General features: G+C 42.3%; 1 long non-coding RNA gene across 1 annotated transcript; it reads left to right on the top strand.

Annotated features, from left to right (window-relative positions):
• Positions 1-746: 746 nt before the first annotated feature.
• LOC113892939 lies at positions 747-9,191 on the top strand. Its single transcript, XR_003511176.1, has 4 exons — positions 747-1,034; positions 3,531-3,646; positions 4,920-5,010; positions 8,107-9,191. It is a non-coding gene; the product is annotated as an uncharacterized LOC113892939 (long non-coding RNA).
• The last annotated feature ends 13,995 nt before the right edge of the window (positions 9,192-23,186 follow it).

The following is a 23,186-nucleotide window of genomic DNA, read 5'->3' as shown; positions in this document are numbered from 1 at the left end:
TTAGCTTGAGTTATTCGATTTTTTGCATTGTTTTTCATATGTTCTATATCTCTATTTGGGGGCTTTCAGAATATAGCTAAAATAATTCTTTTCATGTCTGTTTCTGCTGATTCTAATATCTGTTTCAGTTCTATGTAGGTTTTCATTGATTGATTATTCTCCTTATTATAGGTTACATTTTTCTGCTTCTTAGGATAGTCTATTATTCTTTTATTGGATGCCAGACATTGTGAATTTTACCTTGCTGGCTCCTGCATATTTCTGTATACCTATAAATATTCTTCAGCTTTGTTCTCATATGCAGCTGAGTTTCTTGGAAAAATTTTGATCCTATTGGGCCTTGCTTTTTAAGACTTGTTAGCCTAGACTAGCGCTGCATTTAATCTTGCTCATGTGTCCCTTAGTACTGAGGCAAGACTCTTCTAAACACTCTATACCCAATATCTCATGAATTTTGACATTTTACAGTCGGCCTGGTGGGAACGGACACTACTGCTGGTCCTTTGTGAGTGCTGAATGCTGTGCTTAGTTGTTCAATCATGTCAGACTCTTTGTGACCCCATGAACTGTAGCCCGCCAGGCTCTATCCATGGGATTCTCCTGGCAGCAATACTGGAGTGGGTTGCCAGGCCCTCCTCCAGGGGATCTTCCCAACCCAAGAATCGAACCTGTCTGCCACATTGTAGGCAGATTCTTTACTGTCTGAGCCACCAGGGAAGCCCAAGAATACTGGAATGGGTAGCCTATCCCTTCTTCAGGGGATCTTCCTGACCCAGGAATCAAACTAGAGTCTCCTGCATTGCAGGCAGATCCTTTATTGGCTAAGCTACCAGGGTAGCCCAAGTGTTGAATACTTTTTTGTTAATGTTTTCTCCAACCTTGGACAGTTTTCTCATATACGTAAGCCGATCAGTCTCTGCTAAATGGTCAAAAGGAACCCTCCGCACATCTTCAGAGTTCGTCTGTATGCAGCTTTCTCCTCTGAACCAGGTACTTTGTCCTCCAAATTCAAGCTGCCTTGGCAGTTGTTTAAGGTAAGAAGGTAAATTTGATCCGTGTTATTCCATCTTGGTCACAAATAGAAGTCAACGGTTTATTTTTAAATTACTTCAAACATACAGAAACATTTCAAGACATGTATAGAGAACTCCCACATTCTCTTTACTCAGAGTTCCAAATTATTAATATTTTATCACCTTTATTCCGCCTCTCTCTTTACACACACATACATATCTAATTTTGTCATTATTCTTTTTTAAACCATTTAAGCAGTAACTGCAGAGCTGATGATTCATCACTCTCACTTCCCCCAGTTTCTATCTTTCCAAAACAAACAGTCTTCTACACAACCAAAGTACAGCCAAGCTCAGAAAGCAATATCAGTACAATACAATTCTATCAATACAAAACAATCAATACTATCATCCAGTTCATAGAACACTCTTAAGTTTTTCCAACTGTGCCAGTAACATCTGTTTTTTTATGGTCCAGTAGCCAAACCAAGATCATTTAATTGTCATAGATTTCCAATATCACTCAATCTGGAGTAGTGGTTTTTTTTTTTTTTTTTTTTTAGTCTTTCCATCTTTTCAGTCTGTATGTATTTCTCTACCTAAGTTTGTCTCACGTCCAGAATCAGGTCATGTTTTCTTTGCAGGAAAATGATATGATATTATGTTTTCTTGAGACTTCTCAGTTCAGTTCAGTCACTCAGTCATGTCCCACTCTTTGCCACCTCATGGACTACAACACGCCAGGCTTCCCTGTCCATCACCAACTCCCAGAGCTTGCTCAAACTCATGTCCGCCGAGTAGGTAATGCCACCCAACCATTTCATCCTCTGTCATCCCCTTCTCCTCCTGCCTTCAATCTTTCCCAGCATCTTCTCAGGAAACATAAAATTCACCATTTTCCCACTTGTAAGTGATCAGCATATTGTGGGGAAATATTTTGAGACTGCACCAATATAATTCTTAATCAAAATTTCACCCACCAGCCTTGCCCCCTATGGGTGACTCATGCTGAATCCATAGAACCTGGTCTTAACATGTAATTCATTTGGTTTTCCAAAGGCGTCAGCTATCCCGACAGAAGTTCAGATATTCCCGCAGTAACAGTTCTAATCTCTGTTGAAAACCGATATCAAAAGGGAAACCATACCTACCTTAGAGAAGTAGTTCTCTTCATTGAACAATCTATCCATCCAAGTACCAATCAATACATCACCCATTCATTGTATTGAGTGGGTATCGATGGTACTTTTACATGGTGCCAGGTTGTGGACATACACAACAACAAAAGCCCCAAACCATAAAACACAGTGCTAATATCTAATAAGTTCCTGGTTTTCATAGCAAAATAATGTCAACAAATAGTTACAACTCAGTGTGATTATAATACAAAAAAATACTTAGTATTATTCCCTTGTGGCTCAGTGATAAGGAATCTGCCTGCCAATGCAGGAGACATTGATTCAATCTCTGGGTTGGGAAGATTCCCTGGAAGAGGAAATGACAATCCACTCCAGTATTGTTGCCCGAAAAATCCCATGGACAGAGGATCCTGGTGGGTTACAGTCCATGAGGTCGCAAAAGAGTCAGAGATGACTGAGCAACTGAGTATGCAGGCAGGTATAAAATATGGTTTCCTAGAGAGGTCATATTGGTCCTTTAAGGTGAGTAGGCAATGGCACCCCACTCCAGTACTCCTGCCTGAAAAATCCCACGGACGGAGAAGCCTGGTGGGCCGCACTCCATGGGGTCGCTAAGAGTCGGACACGACTGAGAGACTTCACTTTCACTTTTCACTTTCATGCATTGGAGAAGGAAATGGCAAACTACTCCAGTGTTCTTGCCTGGAGAATCCTAGGGGTGGTGGAGCCTGGTGGGCTGCTCTCTATGAGGTCGCACAGAGTTGGACATGACTGAATCGACTTAGCAGCAGCAGCAAGGAGTCTAGATTTTATTCACTAGGGGTTCCCACTTTGAGTGCAGATTCCTGGAACCCATCCTCAAGTTATTTAAATTAGAATCTCTAAGGAAAATCTGGGAATCTGTATTTTAACAAGCACCTTAAGTTTGTAGGTCACTGCTATAAGTCAGAGGAAGCTACTGAATGCTTTAAAATAGAGTGAAATAATCAGATTTGTGTTCAGAAAGATCATTCTGGGACTCATGGATGATGTCTTGAAAAGGGGTGCAGGCTGAAAGGGTAATCCAGACACTAAGATGCTCCAAAGTGAATTGTTAGATTATAGTAGCCAACAAGACTTGTCAAAGTGTCCCATTCTTGTACACATTTATCACTCCATGTTAGGTTGCAGGAGTTGGGGGCATATGATTGCTTGGCACTTGACATCTATTCCATTCCCCTTTTAGTGTAGTGGCTTTCAAACTTATTTTAAACTCAACCCCCAGTGAGAAAATATTTTACTTTGCAATGCATACATCTGTGTGTATGGCACAAAACAGAAATTACCCTAGGTTGATGCCCTCTGAAAATGTTATTCTGCTGTATTTTATTTTTTTCAGTGCTTTCATGATTCACTAACGATGAGTCCTGATCCCCAAAGTGAAAGCCGTTGCTGTATAACAATGCTGGAAAGCGAAAGACTACATTTTCCCACCCACTTCAGCTGAAGTTCCAGGTATTTCCAGTTCTGCAAACCCAATGTCCTCGTGTTGCTTTTGCTATTTCTGCTGCCAAGCATGCCGTGGAAGTGTTTGGTCTTTCTTGGCAATGCCAGCAGAGGTTTAGTCACTAGCACAGGTGCCTTTCATTGGTATTATGAAGGGGAAAAAAAGGGTTATCAATTTTTGCTGGTGAAGTTTGTATCAGGCATAGAATGGTTCTGGGATCCGCAACATTCATGACTTTATAAGCATAAGTAAGTAAGTGTCAGTCATTCAGTCATGTCAAACTCTTTGCGACCCCACAGACTGTAGCCCACAAAGCTGCTCTGTCCATGGGATTCTGCAGGCAAGAATACTGGAGTGGGTAGTCCTTCCCTTCTCCAGGGATCAAACTTGAGTCTCCTACTTGCAGGCATATTCTTTACCATCTGAGCCACGAGGGAACCCCCTTATAAGCATGGGACCTTCTTAATTAGGACAATTTCTGATTACAGTGGCTTCAAGGTCAAGGCGGTGATGACGTAGGGTGGGAGGCTGAGAAGTTTTGAGTGGTAGGAGCTGCTTGGGTGCCCAGTACTGTGGTATGGCTGGAGAGAGGGGAGGGAGGTTTCTAAAAGGTCCCCCTAGAGACTGTTTTGTCTGCCCGTCAAGTGATCTATATGCTGCATAAAATCTGCAGTAAATCTCCACCTAGATAGGATTCTATTCTCTGCAACAGAACTCTGGACACAGTCTCACTGAGGTACTAGTGAAGTCCTAAGTCATGGAGTCTTAGGACTTGCCTAAATCTTCACCTGTCAAACTTAATCTGGGTCCAGCCACAAAAATGAATGAAGGACAATTACATCTAGCAGCATGGGCCAATCAGAAACATAAAGTTGAATAAAAATAGCAAAACACATAAGCCTATAGTTCTGTTTATACAAAATTTAGAAAATAGGCAACTTAAACCACAGTGCTTAGAGATGTGTATTTAAGGAACAGATCTCTAGAAAAAGATGTGTTTACCATAAAAATCAGATTGTTAGGTAATCAGTAAAGGTCATGGAGAGACTTCTGAGGTGCTGGCTATGTCCTATTTTTTACCTAAATGGTGATTTTGCATGTATTTGACTTATGTACCTTTTGGTATGCAAATTATATTTGCCATTCTCTCACACTTATAAAAATTGCAACAATAGCAAAGATTTTAATTGTAATGCATGCAATTTATGGTCATCCAGTCCATTCACACAATTTATGATCACCCAATCCATCTACTCATCTGATGCTTGAATGTCCCCACAGCCTTTTCTGTCCTCTGATTGACCCCTTCTGAAGAATTGGAGTCACGCAGTTGTCACTCATGAGAGAGGTAACACACTCAGGCAAATAACAGGTGAGCCTCTTAGCTTTATTGTCATGTTCCTGTGACTGTCCGCTATTGTTCCTCAGTTCCCAACTGCCGAGTCATTGAAGACCATATTTAAAGACTGCAAGAGGGTCCTCAAAACTAACATTGAATCTTAACATTCTCAGGATGTAACTTCCCTCTCTCTGACCCTTGGGTAACGTAGCTTGTTTTATTGTAAGAACCAAGACAGCAATGATCAATACCATAGCAGAAAAAGAGATACATTACATATGGGTTACCTTGAAGTATGAGTTGCTTTCTTTCTCAAATGGGCTGTTAAGTTTTGGGAAGGAGGATTGGGAGAGCAGAAATGACAGGTGAGACTGGAAAGAAAACTCCCCTGTAGCCTTATTTTATATTTTCGGGCTTTACAAGATGAACTGGTGAGTTTAGTAGATACAAGACAACTTGGTATTGGAGTGAAATGACCATCCTGTAAGGGAAAAGTCACAATATGAAGGTTTCCACTTCTCCAGTCTTCAAAGAGAGATACGGTATATCTGGGATGGAGGGTGGGGGACTAATGTTGTCAGGATTAAATGTTAATACCTGAAATCTTCTTCATCAAAAGATGTCATGTTGACTTCAAAGAATACACATGTCTTACAAGTTGAACTTTCTGTTTTTAAAGAAACATGGCCTCTGCAGAAAACTTTTCCAAAAGTTTTTCACCTTTTCCTGGTGCTTCATAACACTTTAAAGATTTTTCAGCTAAATGAGATTTCCAAACAAATGGACATGATACACAAGGATAATATGTCTTTTTGTTTGTCCAGTAAATATTTGTTGAGTTAGTCACAGTGAACAAATGAAAAGAAATTATAAAAGAATAAGTCACTATTACAAATTAGGTAGCTCTTTTTGATACAAAGTTACCCATTTTCAAGAGGATGATTTCTGAGAATTATAGGTAATGATTCTATTATGACAAAAATGTAGAGCTGCCTTTCTACTCTGCAGGCAAAGGAAAGTTGAAAAGTAAAGCCATTATCTGGATAATTCAGACAAGAAACTATTGAGGGAAAGGAGGCCCTTTTTTTCCTGGCCCAAATTCATTTGAGCCATCCAATAACATGACCCACTAGAGTGGAATTTGGCATTCGAGAGGCTTGTCTTGGCTCATGTCCAGTGGGGTTGAGTTACTGAATTCTTTAAAGGACATTGTTCAAACATGGTCTCCCGTGTAACTGGGTTCTAAGGCATGAGCTGAAAGAACCTTGACCCTATCACATGACTCCAGAGTATTCATCCATTGGATCAAATTATGCAGAAAATCACTCTCATTCCAGTTCACCTTTCCAGGTTAGACAGAAGCAAAGTGGATTGCCCAAGATTTGCTCCACAATAGTTACACGCGAATACTTGAAAGCTCTGCCTGAAAAGTGTGTTGATAAATATGATCCCTATTCCTAGATGGCATCAATAGAAGCAAATGGGTCAAAGGTGGCGGTTACTTGGCAATTCCCCATTCCCTACCCCTGCCTGCCACATTCTCAGTTCTTCGGAACACACCTTTGATTACTGAAAAAATTGTATCGATTTCATGAATGGTAGAAATCACAACAGTTGAGCTGCCTGCCCTTCCAACCTCCTTTCATGACTCTAATGTGCTCCCTAAACATTTAGTTAACAACTGGAAAAAAACAAAATATGAGGATGTCTCGCTGAGAGTGACTATGTTGCAGAAACAGCAACTGTGACCTTTTGCTTGCTTTCCTTTGCTGGCCATGTCTGAGCAAGGCTTTTTGTAAGATGACCTGGGGTTGGGCATTCTGCCCATGCGCACACCTGGCAGCTCGAATCCTCCTATCCTTGGGAACTTGGATACATGCTGAGTTCCCATTTTCTTTGACTGCAAAACAGACAAGGACCAGCTGGTTGATGCTGACACGGCTCACATGACTGGCGGGAACACTACTTAAGTGTTCGGTGTTTGCTCTCTATTTATCAATAGGGAGATATTTCTCTGAGAAAAGCGTATCCTTTGTCTTCTGATGGAAAGTTTGTCCTTCCAATGGGGAATGATCTAGAAAGCAAACAAACTGATCATTCATTTCCCATGTATGAGTCCCATGTGTAAGTTTTCATTTTAAAGGTTTGAATCCAAATATAAGAAATGAACTGTGGCCCTAGAAATACCAGATACTTAACTTCTTTCCCATAGCAATATGATTTTTAATAGCTGAATATGCCATCTCTCCTTGAGCAGGTTGCTTTTATCACCAGTTTAAAGTATACGTTATTGTTATAAATACTATTAATTATTTGAAGATAATATCACCCTGGAAATAATTTTTAACGTCCTCAGTCTCAAGGTATAAAATAATGCATTGCTGGGTTTAGTATGTTCTTTTAGGCAAAGTGCTTTCCTATGTGGCTACATGGACCTAGCTTGAGCCTGCAGACTCTGGGAGACAGAAAAGTGGAAAATCAGACACTAATAAAGTATAGAGAAGGGTCTTCTGATTTTCTAACATTATGTTGGATAATATAAAAAATGTAATTTTTTTATACCTCTACCTAAAATTAAAAACTCCCAAGCGCTCCTTATGCTCCTCCTGTTTTTTTCCTTCTTCTTTGCCTCCTTCTCTTCTCTTTTCTTATTCTTTTTGGTTTTGTTAGATCGAATGTCAGGAGCTCTTTGAATTATTCATGTTACTCTGGTTAATGCTGGATTCATATTCATCCAGAGAAGCTTATTTTTGCTTAAGTTTTCCAACCATGAAACTAATAGAGCATAATGGAAATGTAACTGATACTTAGCTATTGTCCTGGAAATAGATCCCATTACAATTATATGTAAGAAATATTTAAAAATAACTGTAAAACAGGAGGAATATTTATGCTCTTCTGAAGATGAATAGACTTATTTATAGGTGGAGAGACATTCCATAAGATAAGCTAAAATTAATCATATTGCTGAAGTTTTCAAAGAGGTCAGAGTCCAAATTAAATATAGAAGGGCAAACCGGTTTCTTCCTCTTGCGTATTTTAATGAAGACTAGAGAGGCTGGAGAAATATTTATATTCTTTTATTCATATTTTCAGGATTGCCTCATGTCTCGATTTTTTTTTTTCCAGATCTTTCATTTAAGTGACGGTACTTCAAAGTGAATATGGGTATTCTCAACTCCTCATATCTTAAAAAAGAAAAAAAAAGGAAGAATTAATGGGACTGGAAATTTTAAAACAACAGATGTACTAAAAGTGTGATTAGTGCCTGAGTTAGACATACGGGGGAGTGCCACCACTTTATGTAGCTTTGGCTGAGTGCTGATTGTATCATAGAGGAACTGGAGCCCCAGAGTCACGCTGAGACCATCTCTAGGAAATGACTGCTGATTTCCCTTGGAGTGCAAGAGATAAGGAGCTGTTTCTCTCTAAACATAGCTCTCTGACTGCTTTGTGGTTAACTAGATGCACTGCTAAGAATTGTGGGTAATTCATTGAAGGATGAATATTGAAACGTGCTGTGTGGTGAGGGAGGAAATCCTGCTCCCAAACCCTGGCTGCATTACTCTGAAGGAGCAGAGAAGTAGAGAGGGACCAGCTCTCTACATCCTCCACTAAGGGGCCGACACACGTAAGCTGAACTCCAGAATGCAAGGTCAGAAAGAGACTCCCAGTAGTACCACTTGGGCTAAAGTGACATTTCTTCCATCTGGCCCCAGTTATTGTTTTTTTTTTTTTTTGTCCTCCACAGAGCTACATACTTCAGTCATGACGCCTTAAGCAAGAAAACAACTTCTTCAGACAGTGGCTGAGATAAGAAAGACAAGGCAAAGCTTAGTCCCGAGTACAATGGTGTGCATGTTGATATCACTGAGTTATGAACTATTTCCTTTTAATCCAGTTTCAAAAGATAACTTCCTCCATATGCAATTAATTCCACATATAACTACAAGGAACTGCATATTTTCGAACAGTTGTGTCATCATTATGAATGTTTAAACAATCTCTGTGGTCTCTTTCCCACAAACTGATTTAACATGTATATAAAGAGGCTTTTGAAATGAGCACTTTACATTTGCTTCTCAAACTTCAGCGTCTGTTTTTAGTAAATATTGAAGATGAAACTTCCCCCATTCATGCCTGGAGCACTGGCCAATTGCAACTCAGGAATGCAGTTCTCGGGCTTTTCATGAATAAAATTCTCTGGTTGTGAACCTAGTCTTTCTCAAGCTGTGTCAACAGGACCAAAACTGAATGGATGTGGAATAAAGCACTCATGGCAGTTGGCTGAGCTGGCCACAGATTATCCTAATTAATATCAAGAGAGTATGAGCTACACAGACCTGTTCAAGTCCTGACTCTGTGCTGTAGATGGGGGACTATGCATCCCAAGGTGTGTCCAAAGCGGTCCCAGTTCACTCTTAGCGCTCCAGTGTAACTATAAATAGTGGCCCTTTCAAAAATGCCCCAGTTCGGGACATTCCTAGTGGTCCAGTGGTTGGGAATCCGCCTGCCGGTGCAGGGAAGATGGGTTTGATCCCTGGTCCGGGAAGATCCCAGATGCCGCAGGGCAACTAAGCCCTGCGTGGGCCACAACTGAAGTCTGAACACCCTAGAGCCTGTGCTCCGAGAGAGAAGCCACCGCAATGAGAAGCCTGCACATCTCAACTAGAGGGTAACCTCTTCTCATCACAACTAGAGAAAGTCTGCATAGAGCAACAAAGACATAAAAAAATGTCCAAGTTTAAACTAGAATGTACATGATCACCCTACTGTTGGAAACACCCGCTTTAGGTCTCTGTATTCTTGCTTTTCATGAGTGCAGCAATACGTGTTGGGGTTTCCCAAGAGCTGGTGGTAAAGAATCTCCCTGCCAATGAGAAGATACAAGAGACGTAGGCTCTATCCCTGGGTTAGGAAGATCCCCCAGAGTAGGAAATGGCAACCCCCTCCAGTATTCTTGCTTGGGAAATTCCATAAACAGAGGAACCTGGTGGCCTGCAGTCCACGGGGCCACAGGGAGTCGGACATGACTGAATGACTAAGCACAATATGTTTTGGGTCCTAGAGATCCATTTTATTGGCCAAAATCATCAAAACTGATCATGAAACTTACTTAGAGTTAATTAAAACACAACTATACATGTAACAATAATTTATTGGCAGATTAATGTGTCATTTTTCTCCCCACATATTTGTTTTGTCTTTTCTCATTTTAAGTAGGAACCAGTCCCTCGTGTGCTTCCTTGCCTCAGGGATTTTTGCAGGATGGAAGACAGAAGCCCCTGAGGAGTCTGCGGTTCTTCCTATCTTTTTGTAAATGCCTACAGCCGTTGAGAAAATAACACGTCCTCCAGACTCTGAGAAAGAGGACGAAGCACTGGATGACAGAGAGTCAGAGACAGAAGTTCTTCTTAAGGTGGTAGAGGGAAACAGGACGGCAGGCTGTGCTGAGAAGGTGAGCAGAGGAGGTGGTGACTTAAACCCACAGCAGGGTCAGCTATGTAATTTGGGGGATCCAGTGCAAAATGAAACATGGCGGTTCTTGTCCAAATATCAAGATGGCAACCACAGAGCATTAAAACAAATCCAGGGCTCTTCTGAGTTCAGGGCCCTGTGAAATGACACAGTCACATGGCCACCATGCAGCTAGCCCTTCCCAGAGGAGATGACTTCTTGATGTGCCTAGAGGGAGGTACCCGCTACAAAGCCCCCTACTCACAAATGGCACCACCAAAACCCAGGGCCCCAGTGTGAGCATCACAGAGTGATGCCAGTGATACCTTAAAAGACTGGAGATCAGAGGCTCTTCCTCAATTGTCTTCACTGCAAGTAAACCCGGGAGAAGGCAATGGCACCCCACTTCAGTACTCTTGCCTGGAAAATCCCATGGACGGAGGAGCCTGGTGGGCTGTGGTCCATGGGGTCGCTGAGAGTCGGACACTACTGAGCGACTTCACTTTCACTTTTCACTTTCATGCATTGGAGAAGGAAATGGCAACCCACTCCAGTGTTCTTGCCTGGAGAATCCCAGGGACAGGGGAGCCTGGTGGGCTGCCGTCTATGGAGTCACACAGAGTCCGACACGACTGAAGTGACTTAGCAGCAGCAGCAGCAAGTAAACCCTCTGGTTTCTGGTGTGACTCTTGAAAGGAGATGGGGTTCCTGACAAGGATGAGATGGACATTCTTGACATCTTAGAGAAGCATGGCAGTTGAGAGTCAGAAAACTAACCCAATTTAAAGAAAAAAAGAAACTGATATGTTTTGCACACGTCAGTTTGTGTACTAAAATTTATTTTACATATGCTTTTACAAATATTCAAGTTTATAAAACCAAATGTTTAATATAAGATCCACATTGTAAATATTCGTTTGGAAGTTTTTTCTGCATGGACTAGAATGACTGGGCTTCTTAAAATATAAGTCCATAAAGTGGAGAAAGATACCTACTTTCTTGGTGAACCTTCCTGAAATACCCACAGACTTCTTTCACCACAGCAAGGACCTTTGATCTGCATTTAAAATTCAGATTGTTTATCTCAGACATTTTCCTTATCCATTTCGTGTGCAAAAATGCTCTGAGTGTCACTGAAGGGTAGTTTCTATGGAATGAGAAGTTCATAGTTTGGGTTCACTGATAGCATATGTGCACATCTTATTTATGGCAGTAAATTTTTTTTTTCTAAAAAGTTGTGATTCTCTGTAATAGTGTGTGATATTTGAGCAAGTTACTTAATGTGCTGGCCTTATCTGTAAAATGAAAATCATACTCACCTCTTGGGATGCTGTCAGGACTCATGCCAGATGACAGAGCCAGCACCCAGCACAGATGAAATGCTAAACGGTTGCTGAATCTTGGACATGACTCTGCCATGTTAATCACATAATAGTCACCCAGTTTCTAGTTTATGGGTTACACCAAGCTTTTTATTGTCGTTGTTGCTGTTTTTTTCCTGGTTGTAAATTACAGAACTTCTATCCACCATGCTGCTGCTGCTAAGTCACTTCAGTCGTGTCTGACTCTGTGCAACCCCATAGACGGCAGCCCACCAGGCTCCCCCGTCCCTGGGATTCTCCAGGCAAGAACACTGGAGTGGGTTGCCATTTCCTTCTCCAATGCATGAAAGTGAAAAGTCAAAGTGAAGTCGCTCAGTTGTGGCCGACTCTTTGCAACCCCATGAACTGCAGCCTACCGGGCTCCTCCGTCCACGGGATTTTCCAGGGAAGAGTATTGGAGTGGGGTGCCATTGCCTTCTCCACCATGAAGTTCTGGAAATTTTTGTGTTTTAACATTAAGATAGTTGTCTTCTCCCCCAAAATACAAGTTAGCACCCATCTCCTTGGATGCCCGTGGACCACAGACTATTTCATGCCTCTGCCAGCTCCTTTTGGCCTTGGGCAGATATTGAATCATTGAGGATTAGAATCAAAAAGGATGAGAGATCATAGCCTTCAGGAGTGACTTACAAACTCCTGGGGGCGCCCAAGGGGCTCTCAAGTACATGTGGTCCCTGACACCACCTCCCTACTTGCCAGAGGAAACTCCAAATGTATCTGTTTTATATATTGTCCATCTAAGTAAGAGTTTATTTAACAAAAGGGCACAGCTAAAAAATAAAATAAAAAGACCCTTTGAAAATAGCAGATCTGGTCCAACCCCTGCAGTTTAGAGCTGATGGAATTTAGAACTAGAAGATTGTTTTAACCAATATCACACAGCCAGTTTGTGGTAGAGCCAGGAGTACACCGAGGTCAGCTCCCAAGCCCATGCAGTTTTCATTCTAGCAGGCTGCCTCTTGAGGAAAGATGGAGCTGACACCACAGATGTTGTAGGGTCAAGATTTACATCTTACAAATCAGATGTACCAAAACAGTAGCTTATTTGTTTTCTATAACTGATTTAATCTTACGCTGAAGCTCTCGGTCCTACAGACAGCAGAAATAAACTTGCTGAACAGCCTCTTCCAGGGTGAAAAAAAGAAGCGGTGCTGAATTCACACAGTTCAACCATTGAAATTCCCTATCAGAGCCAATTCTCTGCCTTCTAAGCTTCTCCCTCCTTTGTTCTCAAGATGGCATCTGGATGAAGGAGAAGTTTATGGGCCCTCATGGAGCCGAAGCAGGGATGTGTAACTCACAGGTTGTCTTTCTCTGTAGGCTCCTGATATTCTACAACTGAGGTATGAGTCCTCTCAGTATCTGGGCATCAGCCTCTTTGGGCATGTAACCTTCCTACATGTGCTGTGTAAGTGTTTGCAGCTGGTGTAATTTGCGGTCTGCTCTCTCCGCATGGGCAATCTATGGTGATAGCTCCCAGGGAGCTAGGCCATCCCTCCCTGGGAAAATTCTAACCAGGGTACCAGTGCCATGGGAAGGCCATCATCTGAGAGGAACTGACTGCTGTTCACGGAAGTTCTTCTTTATCAGACACCTAAACAACTGAAAATTAACTAGAGTTTTGAATACCTTCCTTCTTCTCTTAACTTTCTTGTTGAAGTAAAAAAATTTAAAGCAGACACAAAATTACTTTTAAACCTTGGTCTTCTTGTTAAAGACAGCAGGGTAAAAACACATTAGCCATTCCTCTTCCTAAAAAGCCAACCAAAACAATAAATGGAACAAAAATAGAAGGAAAAAAATCTTCCTATCATGAATGAAGCAAGGAAACAGCTACAGTCCCAAACCACAAACTATGAAGAACACCTGCCAAATATTATGGGCATGGATGGAGCCGAAGGAGGCCCTTAATGCTGACAAATACCTCCTTGGATCTCAGACAGGATCTATATTTCTCTAAAATTAAGTGAGGCAGCCCTAAGAAGTCAAACCAATGATCCTTTGCTTAGAGAGAGGAAGTTAAACATATGAATGAGAGGAGAAATGGGGATTGCCTAGAAGAGATACTGAGTTTTCAGGGCTACAAATTTTTCGCTTCTTTGCACTCTTCTGAATTTGGGGGCAAATTTTTATAAGTAGTTCTGACCAAAACAATAGCCATTCTAACACTAAGTAAAAGCTAAAAAGAAAACAACAAAAAACCAGTGCAACTGGTTATTGACTTTGTGTGAAAGGGTTCATGGATAATTAACTGCTACCTCAGAATTCTTCTTCGGGTATAGTCTTTATTGTACTATTTTAATAGGTTATTGAGTGTAAAAAGATAAATCAGATCCAGAGTCTGGAAGAAGAGGGGAATATAGAGTAAAGGCCAAATTGTTCTGCATTCAAATATGGGCATATTTAGTAGGGTCTGTTTGAGCCGATTACTCCTGAGAAGTAAGCAGGAAGAGAAGGAGTGAGGGTCCCAAGAAACAGTGGGAGGGGAGGAGGAAGTTAGTATTAGAACCTGAATTAGCCGAAATGGCCAAGTCTCTCTAGCCTTGAGAATGCTGAGGTTTTTAAGTTATTTACATTACTTTGAAAAAGACTTGGCTTCCCTCTGCCTTCTGTTACACCCACAAAGGTCTTGGTTTTTATTTACTTATTCGATTGAGTCAGTTGATTGGTTGGGTAGATATTAAGGGAACCAAAGGAATGAGACAGCTCTTCCGTGTTGGAGATGATCCCCAGAAGCAGAAGCTGTCAATCAGAGCTCATTAGGGAAACCACAAGCCCCTCCTACCTCCAACCCCAGCACATCACTGCCCAGTTCAACTCCTTCCCCACAGCTTCAAAGCGGATTGAGCCACTTTCATATGTACCTCAACTGTCCTCTAAATTAACTATGCCGTAAGATTTGGGTTAGAAAGGAAAAGGATGGGGCCACTTTGATAGAGTCCAAGTAGGAGGGCATGATAAGAAAGCAGCTGAGAGGGGCAAACAGAACAGAGAGATCAACATGGTTTCTGTTCACAGGTTACTATTCCACATCTTGAATGGCCACTCGTATCCTACCTACATGTGTGCATGCTCGGGCACTTCAGTTGTGTCCAACTCTTTGAGACCTTGTGGACTATAGCTCGCCAGGCTCCTCTGTCCATGGGATTCTCCAGACAAGAAAACTGGATTGGGTTGCCATGTCCTCCTCCAGAGGATCTTTTCAACCTGGGGACTGAACCCACATCTCCTGCATTGGCAGGCAATTCTTTTACCCACTGAGCCACCTGGGAATACTCATCTTATCTACAACCCACCCTAGTTCTCTCTAGACCACTTCTCTTCTCATCAACCACATGTTAAGCAAATCCAACAGAAGGCAAAGAGGATAACACAATGATTCTTACCATTAATATATCTGGAGCCCCTTCTAGAACTCAGTCCTTGTTAATATAACTGAACAATATTTTAAGTCCAGAACACATTCCTTCTCCTTCTAGGGTCTTTCTTCCTCTGATGAATCTTCTATTTAAAATAGTAAGGGCTTCTAATAATACTTTTTTTGAAAACTGTTATTTACTGAAATCTGAAGTCTCAAAGACAAGTCATCTTCCAACACACTTGTTTTACAATGGTGGAGAAGAAGAGACAGGATAACCAAGACTTATGAAACTTTCAGTTTAAAAAATAGAAGAATAAGAATTACTCAGAGGTCATTGCGTGCATGCTCACTCGCTTCAGTCGGGTCTGACTCTTTGCAACCCTATTGACTATAGCCTGCCAGGTCCTCTGTCTATGGGATTATCCAGGCAAGAATACTGGAGTGGGTTGCCATGCCTCTCCAGGGGATCTTACTGACCTAGAGATCAAAGCCACATCTCCAGCATCCTCTGCATCACAGGTGGATTCTTTACCACTGAGCCACCAGGGAAGACCTCAGTGGTCATTAAGCAGTAGCAAATACCAGATCCTGCTGAATAGAGAGAGCAATGGCTCCCAATCTAGGCACTTACTTGGTTGGTGGTCCTAGAAGCTGCCCTCTAGGGTAATCTTTTTGCAAATTATCCCACATGAATTCATCCTGGGTAAATAATAAAGGACTTCCCTGGTGGATCAGTGGTAAAGAATCCATCTGCCAATGCAGGAGACGCAGCTTCAAACCCTGGGTTAGGAAGATCCCTTGAAGAAGGAAATGGCAACCCACTACAGTATTCTTGCCTGGGAAATCCCATGGACAGAAGAATCTGGCAGGCTACAGTCCATGGGGTTGCAAAGAGTCAGACACGACTCAGCAACTGAACAGCAACAACAAGTAATAAAGAGCATAGCTTTCATGGGGGGTGTATAGATTTCATAGACTTCTTCCTGTTGGTGTGGACCTAGAGGCCTGGGATTTGTTTTCAAGATAAAATCATAGATGTTTGCCAGGCAGTCTTGAAGCATCTTTGACAATGTGGTTTCCTAAATATCTCAGTTGGCTTTTTTCTCCTTGTTCCTCATCAGTGGCAAGTACGTGTAGACAATGGCCAAAGATCCTGTGTGAACAGTCTTTAAACTCGAAGATTTCCTCCTTTTCCTTCTGACATTAGTCATCTGTCCTTTCCTAGTCCGTCTTCAATGCCCACTTCAAAACAATTTGAAATCATAGCTTCCTATGGTGAGACATCCCCTGAACTTGAAGTTTTCCAATGAGTCTCAACAAGGTGTCTTACAGAAAGCTGTTAATTAATGGGAGAAAAAGCATGGGTCTTACTAAGGTGACTACTTTGGAATCAGGGTTTCTAATTGCTTCTCTGGGGCATGAAGAAGCAGTTCTCTTTGTCACCTTTGAAAGCTCCACATCACAAGGCTCTATCTCGGTTGTGGTCACAGTTAGCGGGCCCCTAATCTTAGTCCTTGATGCATAACAAAGACACCTTGCTTCCTCTGCCCAATTGCACCCTCCACCCCTAAGCCCAATTCCACAATTTAGAGTCTGATAGATCCTGCTTTCATGGGCCAATTTTTTAAAATTCGTTTCCTTCTTTCTTTTCTCTTCTTTTGTTCTTTCTTTTTTTAAAGTTGCAAACTATAGAACCATTCACACTGGTTTAAGCAGCAATTATTAAGAGTTATTAGTAGCTCGGTGACTCTTTGGGAAGTCTGGAGGAAAAGAAGCACAAGGCTAGGCTCCTCAGAACACAGAAGTGACCTGGTGAGGATGCTCCTGCCGCCACTGCTCTTTGCTGCCACTTTCGCCGGCAGCATGGATGTACAGTGCTCAGAATCGACTGTTTCCTTCAGGGGCTGACATCCAAACCAGAGTTTAACGCGGGTGCTCTTGACTGGTGAATCTCAGCCGCATGCTTGCTCCCCAGCTGTGAGAGATGCTGGGAATTTCTTTCCTGGGAAAGTAAGACGAACAATCAGGGAAACTATGAACACCATAGAGCAAGGGTTTAACAGAATGACAGCTACCTGCAAAAGAAGACTTTTTCCTTTCCTTTTTTTTTTAATGGCTATGCTGGGTCTTCATTGCTGCACTCTGGCTTTCTCTAGTTGCAGCGAGTGGTGGCTACTCTCTGTGGCAGTGCATGGGCTTCTCACTGCGGTGGCTTCTCTTGCGGTGGTGCACAGGCCCTAGAGCACTCAGGCTTCAGCAGTTGTGGTGCCTAGGCTTAGTTGCCCTATGGTATGTGGGACCTTCCCAGAACAGGCATCAAACAACTGTCCCCCACACTGGCCCACAGATTCTTAACCAGTGGACCACCAGAGAAGCCCCAAGAAGACTTTTTTCCTAATGAGCAATTTGCTCCTAACAGTCCCTGAAAGAGTCAAGCTTTAGAGACACTACATACTATAGAAAGTGATGGTGGAGCCAGAGGCTGCAACAGGGTTTGGTTGAAGACAACTGGAGGGTAGATCTCTGGGTTTCCTCATCCACGCCTATGCAGCCAGGCATTTATACTTCCACCTGTTCCTCCCTCCGCTCTGCTTAGAGGACTAGAAGTTTCTTCTCTGTTAAAGCTCCAGACTCAGTATTCCAGGCCTCAGGGAGGGTAGGGACAAGGTGCTTGCCTAAAAAAAGAAATTAAATTCTGCTTGCTTTCTAAGTGTGGAAATAACCTGCTTTCAAAACCCCAAGTGATGCTTTCAATGATCTCTAACTATACCCTGGCAGCAGGCATTCTGGGAAACTTCACTCAGCCCCAGGTAGTTTTGTTGGGTCGGGAAAGGAGAATGGGTTGTGCTGACCATCTACTTCCGTGCTCAGACCATGTTGGGAAGGTGGTCTCATCCTCTTCTCTTCTCCCCAGAATCTTTGTGTTGTTGTTGTTAGTCCTGCTATCTTGTTCCTCAGCATCCTATGAGGCTCCCAAGAATGTCCTGGACAAGTTGAGGAACAGGGTGAGTCTTAATCATCTCTAGCTTAAGAAATGAGAGAGATGGTGTCTGAGTTATATTTGGTTTTGTTCCCATCACAGGTGACCTGGACATCATAGAAAGACACAGCTAGATGATCAAGCACCATATCTAATAGCTAAAACAAGCACATTTTTATTCCTAACTAAAATTTTGACTTTTATGATAGAGAAAAGATGGCTTTCCCAAGTTCAAGTGCCTGGGAGGCTGACGCCACATGCCATCTGCTGGTGTTACGCTGCATCGCTCCACAGTGACTCCAGAGGCCAAGAAAGAACAAAGGGAACCCTCGTCTCCTCTAGAGAGAGGGGCTTCCATGGGTCCCCTGCTACAGGCTTTTGACATGAACAAGTCCAGAACACAACCTTGAGAAGAATGAGGAAGATAAGGACTATTCTACCTTGGCTCGTATCTCAAAATTATCATCATTCATGTAAAGTTCACAACCACAAAGACATTCCTACTTATTTTCTCAGGTGTTGCAAAGCTTTGACATGGGATGAAAATATCACTCCTAGAGGTATAAACTAGACTGATTCAGAGTGCCCTGATTTTCTCAACAGCCCTCCTCTCGTACATTATGGCATCATCTTAAGGAATTGAGTCTCAGTCTCTGCACCAGCCCCAAGTGTGGCAAGATTTCATCCCACTTGACGATCTTCCTTGGGCTCCAGTCCCTGTTCACTGCCAGGGCTGGGGGGAGGCAGGATGCAACAGCTGCCAGAAAGCAGATAACGCAACTCACACCTTTTTCCATAGAAAATATCACGAAATAGTCTTAACTAATGGATGCCAATTCAATTTTACTTTTTCCCTTGTTCCTTGTATTAATCAAAGTTAGATTATTTGCACAACACAGGTCTGGCCATCTCCATGGTGTGCCTGGTATGGAGGCCCCCAGAAATGACCTTGAATAGTGACAGAAGATTTACTATCAGGGTTTACTCTTCACCTTTTATAAACCAAAACACACATAAACAAGTTTCCCTCACAGGGAACGCATTCATATTTGAGGCAACAATTCAGTCAAATGAGTGGCAGGCAAATAACACGGTTATCCTTACATATAAAATTATACTTAAGTGCAACCACTGTTTGAAAGTTGTAGCACCAAACAGTATTTTCATAGAGCCCATGATTCCAGAAGCCAGGTCCATCAGGCTAGAAATGAAGGACGTTTCTGAGTCTTACTCATCCAGGGCACTTTGACAGCGCGTGTGCACTGGCTGGTATAAAACTAAAATATCCAATGGACTCTTTCCCTGACATTTTGCACAATGAATACAGTGAGCTACTGATCAACGACACAGTTGACTTGGCACAGGCCTTGACTGTTCCCTGGAAGGACAGGCAGGTCTAGATAACACCACCAGAAGGCTTGGGAGTTGGTGGAGAGGGCGGTGGAATGCAGGTGGTGGAACATGGGTCGTTTCCAATCCTCCGCAAGGCACTGATGGAACATTCCACTGGCCAGCATCTTTGGTCCACGCTGAATATATGGCCACCCTAATAGCCAAGAAGCAGATCCCAAATTCTTAGGTCAGGTTTTACATTTACATTTCAGCCTCCAGGTACATGGAGAAGATAGGTGGGGTGGAGAGGTCTTGGAATGAGTTGGATATCCTGAAAGCTGAGTTCCAGACCCAGGGTTGCCAACAACTAGCTGAGAACTTTGAAAGTCAATCTACCTTCCCAAGCTCCCATTTTCTCATCTTCCACTCCCTACTCTTACTTTCTTCTCATTTCTCCCTGCCTACCCCTTTGTTCTTTATGAACTGGGTAAGGGAATGGCGAGCAGCCGCAGTTTTGTGAGCTCTCTCCTTGAGGGAGGGAGCCCTTAGCTCATGTTCCATGGAGCAACTTTGAAATACACATGCCTGGCCCTCCCCATCCCTGAGTTCTGGCCAGCTCATCATTTGTCCCCTCCTTTTTCATGGTTTTCCTTTCTGCCTCCCTTGTTTTCTTTCCTCTCCATCTCTGTCTATATCAGCAACCTCCTTTTCCTAGTATCTAACCAATCTTTCAATTCTGTTTCACTTCATTGGCCTAAGAGGCTATGCTCCCCTGGCAATGGGTGATTTCTTTTAAAAAATATTGTGTGTATGGGTAGCGAACTTACCACAGAAATTTTATAAGGTGTAGAAAAGCACATAATCATAATGACGACGAGGAGAAGGAAGACAGCTAAATTCACGAGCACTTGCTCTTCACCAGGCAAAATTGTGTATTCATTCATTCATTTAATACTTAACGAACCCTACAAGATAGGTACTATTATTATCTTCATTTTGCAGAAAAGGAAACAGTGGCACAGAGAGAAGTTAAGCGACATAAAAGAGAAAGCTAAGGGACTTCCCTTGTGGTCCAGTGATTAAGAATCTGCCCTGCAGTGCAGGGGACAAGGGTTCAATCCTTAGTCTGGGAACTAAGACCCCTCGTGCCGTGGAGCAATTAAGCCTGGGCACTGCAACTATGGAGCCCACGCACCACAAGGGAAGTTCCCACAACCAAACAAATGTTTTAAAAAGAGAGAGGGAGAAAGCTAAAAATTACCCGTAAGGTCATGCTGAGAATAACTATATATAACCAACATGGGATCCTTATTTCTGAATGAACAGAAGGCTACTTGCCTCATACATGCATTTATTCTTTCAAACACCATTTTGCTACAACTGCTGTGGGGCCAGGGGTGGATTGAAGGATTTTTCTGGTAACTGCTTTTGAGGTATGGCCTTTTGTCAAAGAATGCAGGGGAACTTCCGGCCAGTGGAAGAAGTAGGCTGAAATCCGCCACCCATCCTACATCCTTATTCCCAGATCCAGCCATACCAGAGACAAAAATGCAAACAAGAACCTCAGGTTTTGTCAAGAGCCAGCTTTGGAAGTGAGAGTATTAAAAATAAAACCCGCAAAGCAGCCGCTACTTCTGCTTGGAAGCAGTCATTTCAATGACTGACATATGTCCTAGAGGAACAAGTGTCATCTTACTAATGGGCTCTCATTAGTAGTGGCAGCAACTATAAAACACATACACACCATGCCCGTTTAATGACATGGGAAAGTGCTCATGATGTATTAGAGGAGAAAAGAAAACCACAAAACAGAACGTGTGTGTGGTGTGATGGCAAACATTGTTCCAAAAAAAAGGGGGGGCGCCATATGCATTGAAAAAGTACAGGAAATTTTTTTGGAAAACAAACAACTTAGTAATCCTGCCTAAAGAAAGTTTATAGGAGATTTTCTTTTCTTTCAAAGAGCATGTATAGAAAAGAAAGTCAATAATATTTTTTTAAAGCTGTACAAGTTGATTAACAGCTGAAAGTCAACAAATTATATTCAGGTGTAATTCAGAGTTTAAAAAGAACTCTTTAAACTCTGAATTGTATTTTAAAAGGGAAGAAAAATAATATTTACTTGCTAAGCATTGTGTCCTAACTTGCTTGGAGCAAGCTTCATAAGGCTTTGTAAAATCAGCAGTCTATTGTTTCGGGAACACTAAGTGACCAAGGTCATATGACTTTTATGGGGTAGAATGTCTAACTTCAGCTTACTCCCAAACTTGCACTGTTCTCTGGGACAATGGAGTTCCACCATCTCATTTTCTAACACAAGCATAATAACATACATTCATCTGTAGCTCTTTGAACCAATGGTGGAGAGTCCTAACAGGAAGGGAGGCAGGAGGTGCATCTCAGAATATGCTGAAGGCTCCGAGGTGATCAGGATATGTTCTTACTCCACCCTCTGTACTCCAAGAGTGCAGTATTATCAGGTGGTGTTGGGGCACTGAGTCAGCAACGTGATTACAGGATGGTGAGAAGGCCCATCACAGCAGCAGCATACCTCTCCAGAGACATCCTTTGGCTTAAGATTCTTTGTGCCTTTAACTAAAATTCAAATGTATCTGAGTACAAAATCACTTTACACCGTATTAATCCTGAGGATAAGTGGTTGTCCACTTCACTCCCAAGTGGACAAGAAAATGATTCTGAACACCCAGAGAAAGATACACAGAAAGCAGGAAGGGTATAGAAAAACCACTAGAATCTCCACGCCCTTCTTCATGGTCCTGCCTGCCAATGGCTGGCCTTGATTATAATATTTAGGTTTCTGTGTTTATAGCCTGTCAAGGGAAAGCAGAATATCACATTCTATCAAGTCACTTGAAAAGAACCACTGATTTACAACTCCAAGGCACTAACAGCGTGTTTGATTTAAAGGAGTGTATCTATGTAACTGTAATAAACACACCACACTCCAGAAAGTCTGCAGATAGCTTTTCTCTGAGTAAATGGCAAAGAAGAACCAGAACTTGTTTATATTTCTTCCCTTTCCTACGGGTTATCAGGGCCTTTTTCATCACCTTAGAGGAAAAACAAATGATCAAAAGATGGATGACCCCTCATCCCTTCCATATCTACTTCTTGGTATGTCAAAAAGCTTTCTAGCAAGTCACTGGCAAGCTAATTATTTTCCTCTAATCAATCAGCTATTTTAATGATGTGTGACACTCCTGATCTATCAGTACCATTAAGATAACGTCTGCTGTGTTGGTCTGCAGCTAGGTTACAGATGCTTCACTAGCCAGCATGGACCCTCCAAAAATCCAAACTTATGTTCTGGGTATACACTCCAGGGCCTCAAGAAGGAAGAAAATCAGACCCGGACTCAATGTCTAGGTGGAACTGATTTGAGGAATTACTGAAATGCAAGGCTGCCCCTAAAGCCGACCACAGAACTTGAAATTTCCACTCGTTCCTCTTGAGTTTTTTCTTGGTTTTCAGAAGTCATTGTTAAAATTTGAAAAACAAACTTCCTTGACCACAGCTAGGTGTTACCGTCAGAAATCTTTTGTCAGGACAATTGTCTATAGCAGAGAGCAAAGATGCAAGCAGAAAGCTCTGGAATAGTCTAGTGTCCCAGCTCCACCGCTGAAGGGAGATAAGAACAGACTGGGAGAACAGGAGGGTCCTTCGGAAGGGGGTGGGA

This window comes from Bos indicus x Bos taurus, chromosome 5 (assembly GCF_003369695.1).
Source record: "Bos indicus x Bos taurus breed Angus x Brahman F1 hybrid chromosome 5, Bos_hybrid_MaternalHap_v2.0, whole genome shotgun sequence".
NCBI classification, from domain to species: Eukaryota; Metazoa; Chordata; class Mammalia; order Artiodactyla; family Bovidae; genus Bos; species Bos indicus x Bos taurus.
The sequence above is the reverse complement of the archived record's forward strand: the minus strand, read 5'-3'. Positions and strand labels throughout refer to the sequence as shown.